Below are 10,261 nucleotides of genomic sequence, written 5' to 3' on the forward strand. Positions count from 1 at the left end.
TTTACAAATAGCCACTTATGTTGGTTTCTGTACATTTTCTAGAAGGGCCAGAATAAGATCTCTATGTGAGATTAGTTTACCTGTGGACGTAATCATACCCCTATTTTTCCATTGCTGGGCAAATATGTGTATAGTAGAAAAAGCGTATTGGCTGTCTGCATAAATATTTATTTTCTTCCCTTCCCCTAGACTACAGGCCCTAGATAGGGCAATAATTTCAGCTTGTTGTGTAGAGTAGGAACTGGGAAGGGGTCTGGCTTCAATGACCTGGTCATGTATTACTATAGCGTATGCCGTTTGATGTACCCCTTTATCGTCCTTTTTACAAGACCCATCAACACAAAAGGTAATGTCAGCATCTAGAAAGGGAACATCCGTGAGATCCTTCCTTACAATCTACAGTTTGATAAAAGGTTTTACTTTAATTAGGAAGGCTAAGCATAACCCACAATGAGGTGCTTTACCTTCGTAAATGCATCCTCTGCTTGCACATTCCACTGAATGGAATCTTTTGCAGCCATTAGTGAACCATAGATGAGATCAGAAAGAGGCTCCACCTCCATAGCATAATTTGCTATCCATGCTCTACAGACATTTGCCATGCCAAGAAATGACATCATTTATTTTTTTGGTATGTGATTTGGGGACTTGAAGGATGGCCTCTTTTCGGATCTCATGCAAAAGTCTACCTTCTTGAGATAAAATGTAACCCAGGCATTTCACCTTTTCTTTCCACAGTTGTAATTAGTCTTTGCTGACCTTTTAACCTTGGTCTGCGAGGAAATGCATCAGAACCATGGTAATTTTACATACATTACTACCAGAATGTCATCCACATACAAGAGAATTTAACTCACACTGGGAGGTACAAACCGAGACAAATTATTGGACATTCTTTGTGAGAATATAGTTGGACTTTCACAATATCCCTGGGATAACCTAGTGTATGTGTACCTCTTTTTTTTTCGTGTACATAAATGCAACCCAGAACTGACTGTCTTTGTGTAAGGGAATGGAAAAGAAGGATTACTGTTATCAATAACAGAAAATACCTCGTTCTCTGGGTAGAGCTCGTTCAGGAGGACATGCATGTCTGGGACCACCGGGGCCCTCGGTAATACGGCCCCATTGACTGACTGTAAATCCTGCACGAGTCTCCACCCATCTTTCTCTCCCTTATGCCTCCTATACCTCTGAATCCCTCTGGATTTTAGTTTCTCATCTGCCAGTTGGACCCAGTTCGTGATAAATTCTCCTAGCTCATGCCATGATACCTTGGGGTTCTGGGTAACCGAAACATGAGGTACAGTATCCTGCCTGTATATTTGCAGAATAGGCTATGGTAGAAGACAAGTAGCCACGCTATTTCCTTCCTTATCACAGTACAGACATTTTAATAGAACTTCAGTGTTAGTGAGACTCATTAACTGTTTCTCATAGGACTTATCAGGCCCAGAGGTCTTTCTGTAGTACATGGTGCAATAGAGGTTTGTCTGGACCTTATACCTTTTCCTCACAGACTCTTTGTCAATTATTTCTGCCAGGGTTTTGGGTATATTTAATCCCTCAGTTTGCAAATTCCAGGCTATACCAGTATCAGGGCTCATTATCCACGGCTGTGATTTGTTTTTCACACAGCCGATGGGCTCTGAGACCTCCCTCCACTGGTATGACAGAAATATCAAGAGCGTGCAACATGTCTCTACACAACAAATTAACAGGACATTTAGTCATAATGACAATTTTACACTGAGCCTATTTACCCGTCTGTGGATCTTCCACAGTAAGGCCTTCAGACATGACCTCCTGGTGCATCAACCCATTTTGCAGATTTTACATATACTACACCTTTTTCTTTTCATATCCAGCGGGTGTATTTGGGTCCTGCAAGCCCCAGTATCACAGAGAAATGTTAGCCATCTACCCTTCACAACCAAGATTATTTCTGACTTGACTTTAGCATGCAAACAAGTTTCAACAGTGCACACATCCAAAATTTCAGATTCTTTCTCATCATTTTCTTCTGTATCTCTCTCTCTGCAGACATACCAACATCTTCATGCATCTTCCTCTCTGCTTGACCTACATTCTTTTGCCAAGTGACCTCTTTTACCTCACAGGAAACACTCCCCTCTCTCTTTTTTTTTTTTCATAGTCCTAAATGCGGGGCCTTGTTCAGGTGTTTCCTATCCTTCTGTTCTCCTTCTCAATGACATACACATCATTACCTTCATCTTCATAAACACTTTCCCTTTCTTTACTCTCTTTTTTGATTGGAAGTGCCGCTTAGCATGCCTCGCATACTCTATCAGCCCCTGTAGTCTGCAGATCCTATGGTTGATCATGTGTTTGATAACAAACTTGATATAGGGGCAAACAGCCCCTTCAAGATTGCATCCTTTAGCTGTTGCTCATATGGGCTATCGTTTGCTTGATTTACTGGGACTTCTATTCCTGAGTGATTATTGAAAATCTCCCTCATCCTAACAATGAAATTGTCCACTGTTTCCTCTTCTCCCTGCACACACTGATTTATAATGGACCAGTCGGCTCGACGTATCCATCTATTCTCTATCCTTGCTATAAGAGCATTCCTCCTGTTTTCTAGTGCTGCATCATCATGAGGCAACACAACTCCCTGATTGTTTAATCCACTCCAATCTCCCACTACATGATGCCAGTCGGGACCCAGGATCTGTCTGGTGACCTGCTCTATTTCCCTCCCAATAAGATGATAGTTAGCAATCATTCCCATGATACCATCCCTGATTTAAGCTATGTTAACCTTGGGATGTGGTACCCCTTCAGTAGTTTTTGTAACATCCTCAGGGGTCCAGGGGCGATAGACCATCATAGTGTTGGGGACTACTATACCTCCTACATTTTGTCCTGCCCTAGGTTTGGGAACTTCAATTAGTGGAAATTTTTCCTCTCCACATTCTGTTTGTTCCCCAGCTGAGGGGGATATCAATTGGTTCACCAGGTCCCCGAAAAATTTTGTAACAGTTGCTGTAAAGGGGGTCCCTTGTGGACTCCTCTGGACAGCAAGAGTCATTTTGAGAGGGGTTTTAGCTGCAGCCATAGGAGAATCGGTTGCATCTGCGGGTGACCCAGGTGACCATGGGGGAACAACAAACAGTGGAGAGTCAGGTTGCATTTGGTTTGTTATGTTTTGTTCAGTCAATACTTGCTGAACTAAACTTCAGAGGACGGTCATATTATTTATGTGTCCCCAAGGGATTTTCTGCAGTTTACAAGGCTGTCTGGATCTAAGATCCAATCGACAAATTTCCTTTATCTGCACCCGGATATTAGTATGGGACCATACCCCTATATCAAATGACAATTAACCAGAAGAATCAAACAAGAACACACAAGAGAGAACACCCGTAATGCTCGACTGCCGCCAGGTCGCCCTGAGCGCGTCTTCCCAAAACGCGGGCTAGTAACTAGGTCTGCCCATCCAAGATGGCCACAGACGGATCTATACGGGGAATACGTGACCACTTATGTCCCCTCAACAAGAGTAAGCAGATAGGAGGACAGAAACAGATAAACCTTCGATCAAAACACACAAGAGAGAACACCCGCAATGCTCGACTGCCGCCAGGTCGCCCTGAGCGCGTCTTCCCAAAACGCAGGCTAGTCACTAGGTCTGCCCATCCAGGATGGCCACAGACGGATCTATACGGGGAATACGTGACCACTTATTTCCCCTCAACAAGACTAAAGCAGATAGGACAGAAACAGATAAACATTCAATCAATCTCTATATTGTATGTATATATATTCAAATCCCTTATTCATCAAATTCCTAATCAAGTCTAACACAAAAGGTTGATAATGCCTTTTAGCAAGGTTTGTAGTTTAGGAAAGTTGGCTCTTTTGAAATTCAGTGTCTTTGTGTTCCCTTCATGTTTCCTATTTGTGTGATTTATACTGAAACTAATTGACCTGTGATCGCTGTTACCTAAATTGCCCCGTATTTCCACATCTGTGATCAGGTCTGTATTGTTGGTAATCAGTAGATCCACTAATGTTTTATTTCTAGTTGGTGCGTCTACCATCTGACCCATAAAATTGTCTTGCAAGACATTAAGGAACTGGCGAGCCTTAAATGAATGCGCGGTTCCCTCTGCCCAGTCTATGTCTGGATAATTAAAATCCCCTATTATGATAACACTTCCCATCTTTGCTGCTAATCCAAATTGTGATAGGAGATCCGTCTCCACTTCCTCCCTCAGGTTAGGGGGCCTATAGCATACTCCCAGTATTATTTTCCCCTTAACTTCATCCCTTTGGAGCTCTACCCATAAGGATTCCACCTCCTCACTAGCTCCCTCAGTGATGTCATCTCTCACATTCACTTGTACAGGTGAGTTGCCATTCTTCTTGTCACTCTTCCATAAAGGTCAGATTTGTGGAGAACACGACTAATAGTTGTCCTGTGGATAGATTCTCCCACCTGAGCTGTGGATCTCTGCAGCTCCTCCAGAGTTACCATGGACCTCTTGGCTCTTCTCTGATGAATGTTCTCCTTGCCCGGCCGGTCAGTTTAGGTGGACGGCCATGTCTTGGTAGGTTTGCAGTTGTGCCATACTCTTTCCATTTTCAGATGATGGATTGAACAGAGCTCCGTGAGATGTTCAAAGCTTGGGAGATTTTTTTTTTTTTATAACCTAACCCTGCTTTACACTTCTCCACAACTTTATCCCTGACCTGTCTGGTGTGTTCCTTGGCCTTCATTATTGTGTTTGTTCACTAAGGTTCTCTAACAAACCTCTGAAGGCTTCACAGAACAGCTGTATTTATACTGAGATTAAATGACACACAGGTGGACTCTACTAATTAGGTGACTTCTGAAGTCAACTTGTTCCACTAGATTTTAGTTAGGGGTATCAGAGTAAAGGGGGCTGAATACAAATGTCCCCCCCCCCACAAACACACACACACACACACACGTATCACATTTTTTTTGTAAAAAAATTTTGAAAACCATTTTTAATTTTCCTTCCACTTCACAATTATGAGCCACTTTGTGTTGGTCTGTCACATAAAATCCCAACAAAATACATTTACGTTTTTGGTTGTAACATGACAAAATGTGGACAATTTCAAGGGGGTATGAATACTTTTTCAAGGCACTGCACATGTTAGTAATGGCAGATGAAATGCCTTTTTTTTTATCACTTCCTCTTTATCTTGCAGGCATCTTCATGCTCTTTCCTCGGCACGCGCTCTTTTTGAAATACGTGTTTAATTTTAATATCTGCTTAGGAAAATGCAAATGCTGCAACTGTCTTAAAGTGGTAGTAAACTCTGTTTTTATTTTTCCCTACAGGTAAGTTTATAATAGGGATTACCTGTAGGTGAAATGAATATCTCCTAAACGTGCACCGTTTAGGAGATATTCTGGCGAGCAGCAGGCGGTCAAGTCACTGGCGCACGCGCTCTGAAGGAACAGTATACCCGTGCCGTTCCTTCAGAACTGTGTGCCCCAGTGAGACTCTCGTGGGCATGCGCGGAGGGGGGGGGGGATTGACTTCATTGCAGCTCAGCCAGTCAGAGGGCCGGAGTCCCCGAACCTAAAAGGAAGACCAGGTGAAGATGGAAGCCTCTGCAGTGGTTACAGCGAGCCACTGGAGGGCTTCGTTTTAAGGTGTCTTTCATAATGTGCTAGTATGCGGTACTTACTAGCACATTATATCGCACAACCCCTTTAAAACGGGTTGTAAACCCTTGTGTTTTTTCACCTTAATGCCCCCCCCCCATTTTTACTGACAGTCTACTGACTGGAATGGTACCAGCTGATTGGAGAAAAGCCAATGTACCACCAATATTTAAAAAGGGCCCAAAATACATCCCTGGGAATTACAGACCAGTTAGCCTAACATCAATAGTATGTAAACTCTTGGAGGGGATGATAAGGGACTATATACCAGATTTTAGTAATGAGAACGGTATGATTAGCAGTAATCAGCATGGATTCATGAAGAATCGTTCTTGCCAAACCAATCTACTAACCTTCTATGAGGAGGTGAGTTGCCATCTATGTAACTTACCTGAGCCCGGTCTTTCTGGCCCCCGGGAACGAGAACGCCAGCTACGGCTGGTGTGTCGTGTCCTGATTGGATCCTGTTTGTCCTGATTTGATAGATTGATAGCAGCGCAGCCATCGGCTCCCCCTGCTGTCAATCAAATCCAATGATGCCGGGCCGAGTCCACTGTGCAGTTGGTTTTTGCACAGAGTGGCTCCCGATCCTCCTCTTCTGGGGTCCCTCAGCGGTGCCGGTGGCTCCTCCTCCTCTTCTCGAGTTCCCCCGTCAGAGAAGCGCTCTCCTCCGTGCATGTCAATAGACGCAGCAACAGGACGCGGGAGCGCGCCCGCGCGGGGTGTCCCAAAGGAGAGCGCTTCTCCGACGGGGGAACTCGAAAAGAGGAGGAGCCACCAGCGCCGCTGAGGGACCCCAGAAGAGGAGGATCGGGGGCCACTCTGTGCAAAAACCAACTGCACAGAGGAGACAAGTGTGACCCTATGTTTTAAAAATAAAAGGGTTTAGTAACCCTTTAAATGCACTTTACAAAAGAACATATAAGTCATGCATTACTACTTGGTCAGTCTTACATACATAGTTACATAGTAGGTGAGGTTGAAAAAAAAGACACAAGTCCATCAAGTCCAACCTATGTGTGTGATTATATGCCAGTATTACATTGTATATCCCTGTATGCTGCGGTCATTCAGGTGCTTATCTAATAGTTTCATGAAATTATCGATGTTCCCCGCTGAGACCACCGCCTGTGGAAGGAATTCCACGTCCTTGCCGCTTTTACAGTAAGGAACCCTCTATGTAGTTTAAGGTTAAACTTCTTTTCTTCTAATTTTAATGAGTGACCACGAGTCTTGTTAAACTCCCTTCCGCGGAAAAGTTTTCTCCCTATTGTGGGGTCACCAGTACAGTATTTGTAAATTGAAATCATATCCCCTCTCAAGCGTCTCTTCTCCAGAGAGAATAAGTTCAGAGCTCACAACCTTTCCTCATAACTAAGATCCTCCAGACCCTTTATTAGCTTTGTTACCCTTCTTTGTACTCGCTCCATTTCCAGTACATCCTTCCTGAGGACCGGTGCCCAGAACTGGACAGCATACTCCAGGTGCGGCCTTTTTTTTTCCATGCGTGCCTATACAATTTAATAATAAAATTATTTAATAATTAAAAAAAATAAGATAAAAAAAAAAACACAGATTGTGGTAATAAAGTTAACATTTTTATTTAATAAAATTTAACAAGATTTACATAAAACTTAAAGGCTAAATGAAATGCAATAATATCATTAAAATACAACATAGGAAAACAACAATACAATTTAACAGGATTATTTACATAAAGGCCATATCAAATAAATAAATAAAAAAAAAAAAAACAAAAAAAAATTTTTTGTATTATACAATAGCACAAACAATAAACAAACAAAGCAAATCAACAAAGAAAAAAAGCATAACGTACAACGTGAGGTTGCAACCCACAGGCGTACAAAACAGGCATAAATAATTATTTAATAAATGATAAATTCCTTAGATCGTCGTACATCCAGGCTACAAAGCTGTACGATTTTTTTTTTTTCTGCATCACCTGAAAAATAAAATTTAAATAAATTAGGAAATTACTACATTGAGAAAAAAAAATGAATGAGAAGTACAAGATTTAAAATACTTGGTTATAATATATAGATATTATATATTTTTTATATATTTTTTAAATGAAAATAAAATAAAAAAAAATGTATACAATATATATATATATATATATATATATATATATATATATATATATATATATACACATACACACACATATACACATACATATATATTATTATATATATTTATTTATTTATTTTTTTTGCTTTTCTCTTTTTTCTCGTTTTTTTCTTAATCATTTTCCGCCTTTTTCTTTATCTTTTGATGTACATTATTTATTGATTTTAAAAATTAGTGTTCATTATGTACGGCCCCAGTCTGATGACTCTGACAATCAGCTGATTCTGGGAGTTCTCCTTGTTGGATCCTTTTCACATATCAGATTTCTGGCCTTTGTCATTGTTATGAATAAACACGAAGGACTCGTATGAAATGCATCAACCCGTCTCCTGATTTTTTTGTCTGGCTTAAGTGACAAACAAACGACTTTCAACAATGTTTTGTGTGTGCCGCCCTCAGTGCCGGCCCAAGACATTGTGCTGCCTGGTACCAAGAATGAATGCTGCCCCCCCCCCCCCCAAAAAAGAAAAAAAATCACGCACAACAAAATGGCTTGGTAACAGAAACTGCTTATCAGCCAATCACACGGCAGCAACTCAATGCATTTAGGCATCTAGACGCGGTGAAGACGACTTGCTGAAGTTTAAACCGAGCATCAGAATGGGGAAGAAAGGAATTTGAAGTGACTTTGAACGTGGAATGGTTGTTGGTGGCAGACGGGCCGGTCTGAGTATTCTGGGATTTTCACACACAACCATCTCTCGGGTTTACAGAGAATGGTGGGAAAAAGAGAAAATATCCAGTGAGTGGCAGTTGTGTGGAGGAAAATGCCTTGTTGAGGTCAGAGGAGAATGGGCAGACTGGTTCCAGATGATAGAAAGGCAACAGTAACTCCAATAACCACTCGTTATATCCAAGGTATGCAAAATACCATCTCTGAACGTACAAAACATCGGACCTTGAAGCAGATGGACTACAGCAGCAGAAGACCACACCGGGTGCCACTCCTGTCAGCTAAGAACAGGAAACTGAGGCTACAATTGGCACAGGATCACCAAACTGGGACAATAGAAGATTGGAAAAACGTTGCCTGGTCTGATGAGTCTGGATTTCAGCTGAGACATTCAGATGGTGGGGTCAGAATTTGGCGCATGGATCCATCCTGCCTTGTATCACCGTATCAGGCTGGTGGTGGGGGTGTAATGGTGGGGGGGATATTTTCTTGGCACACTTTGGGCCCCTTAGTACCAATTGATCATCATATAAACACCACGGCCTACCTGAGTATTGTTGCTGACCATGTCCATCCCTTTATGACTACAGTGTCTCCATCTTCTGATGGCTCCTTCCAGCAGGATAATGCACCATATCACAAAGCTCAAATCATCTCACCACTGGACAATGAGGTCCCTGTACTCCAATGGCCTCCACACTCACCACATCTCATCCAACAGAGCACCTTTGGGATGTGGTGGAACGGGAGATTGGCATCATGGATGTGCAGCCGACAAATCTGCAGCAACTGTGTGATGCTATCAGGTCACTATGGAGCAAAATCTCTGAGGAACGTTTCCAACACCTTGTTGTATCTATTCCACCAAGAATGAAGGCCAAAGGGGGTCCAACCCGCTACTAGCAAGGTGTACCTAATAAAGTGGCCGGTGAGTGTATATACTGTATACTTAGAGATGCAGCCGCTCGTTAAAGCCCACCTGCCCAGAGGCCACATCTATACGTCTCTCTATGGTAACGGTATACTGTGCCCAGAGCGACACTCCCAGCACAGCAGCTAAACTGTCGCAGGAAAGCTCCCGATGCGTACTTGTGATTGGCTGTCACATGATTGAAAGCTCCCAATCACAGCAGTAACATGATTGGAGTGCCCGCCTCTCTGCATTTCAATCCACTTAAAGGGCCAGGAGGCGGCGACAGGAAAGAGGGTTAAAGAGGAACTTCAGTGACCTTTCATTTGGGAGAGAGAGAGAGAGGGAGATAAATAGACAGATATAGAAATAGATGTGTGTGTATATATTATGTTTGTATGTGTGTATATATAAATAAAATACACGTGACCTGCGCAAAGGTTAATGACGGGATTCTAATTGGGATGAGTGAAGAGCTCAGAGGAAAGTGTCCAGAATAGATCTCCATGTATCCAAGTAGCCAAAGAAAAAGGGACAGCGGAGTTGTGCTATGAAGGGTGACAGGGCCTCTTTAATGTCCTTCTAAGAAGTGATGTTTGTACTTTGTTACAAATCTACCAGTCTGATATTTCTTTGTATGACTCCCTCCTCCCTCCTCCTCCCTCCTCCTCCCTCCTTCCTCCTCCTCCCTTCTCATCCTCCCTCCTCCCCCCCCTACTCCTCCCTCCCTCCCTCCTCCATCCTCCCTCCCTCCTCCTCCCTCCTTCCTCCCTCCTCCTCCCTCCTTCCTCCTCCTCCCTTCTCATCCTCCCCCCCTACTCCTCCCTCCTCTCCCTCCTCCCTCCCTCCCTCCCTC

Source organism: Aquarana catesbeiana, linkage group LG08, assembly GCF_042186555.1.
Source record: "Aquarana catesbeiana isolate 2022-GZ linkage group LG08, ASM4218655v1, whole genome shotgun sequence".
In the NCBI taxonomy this organism is placed as follows: Eukaryota; Metazoa; Chordata; class Amphibia; order Anura; family Ranidae; genus Aquarana; species Aquarana catesbeiana.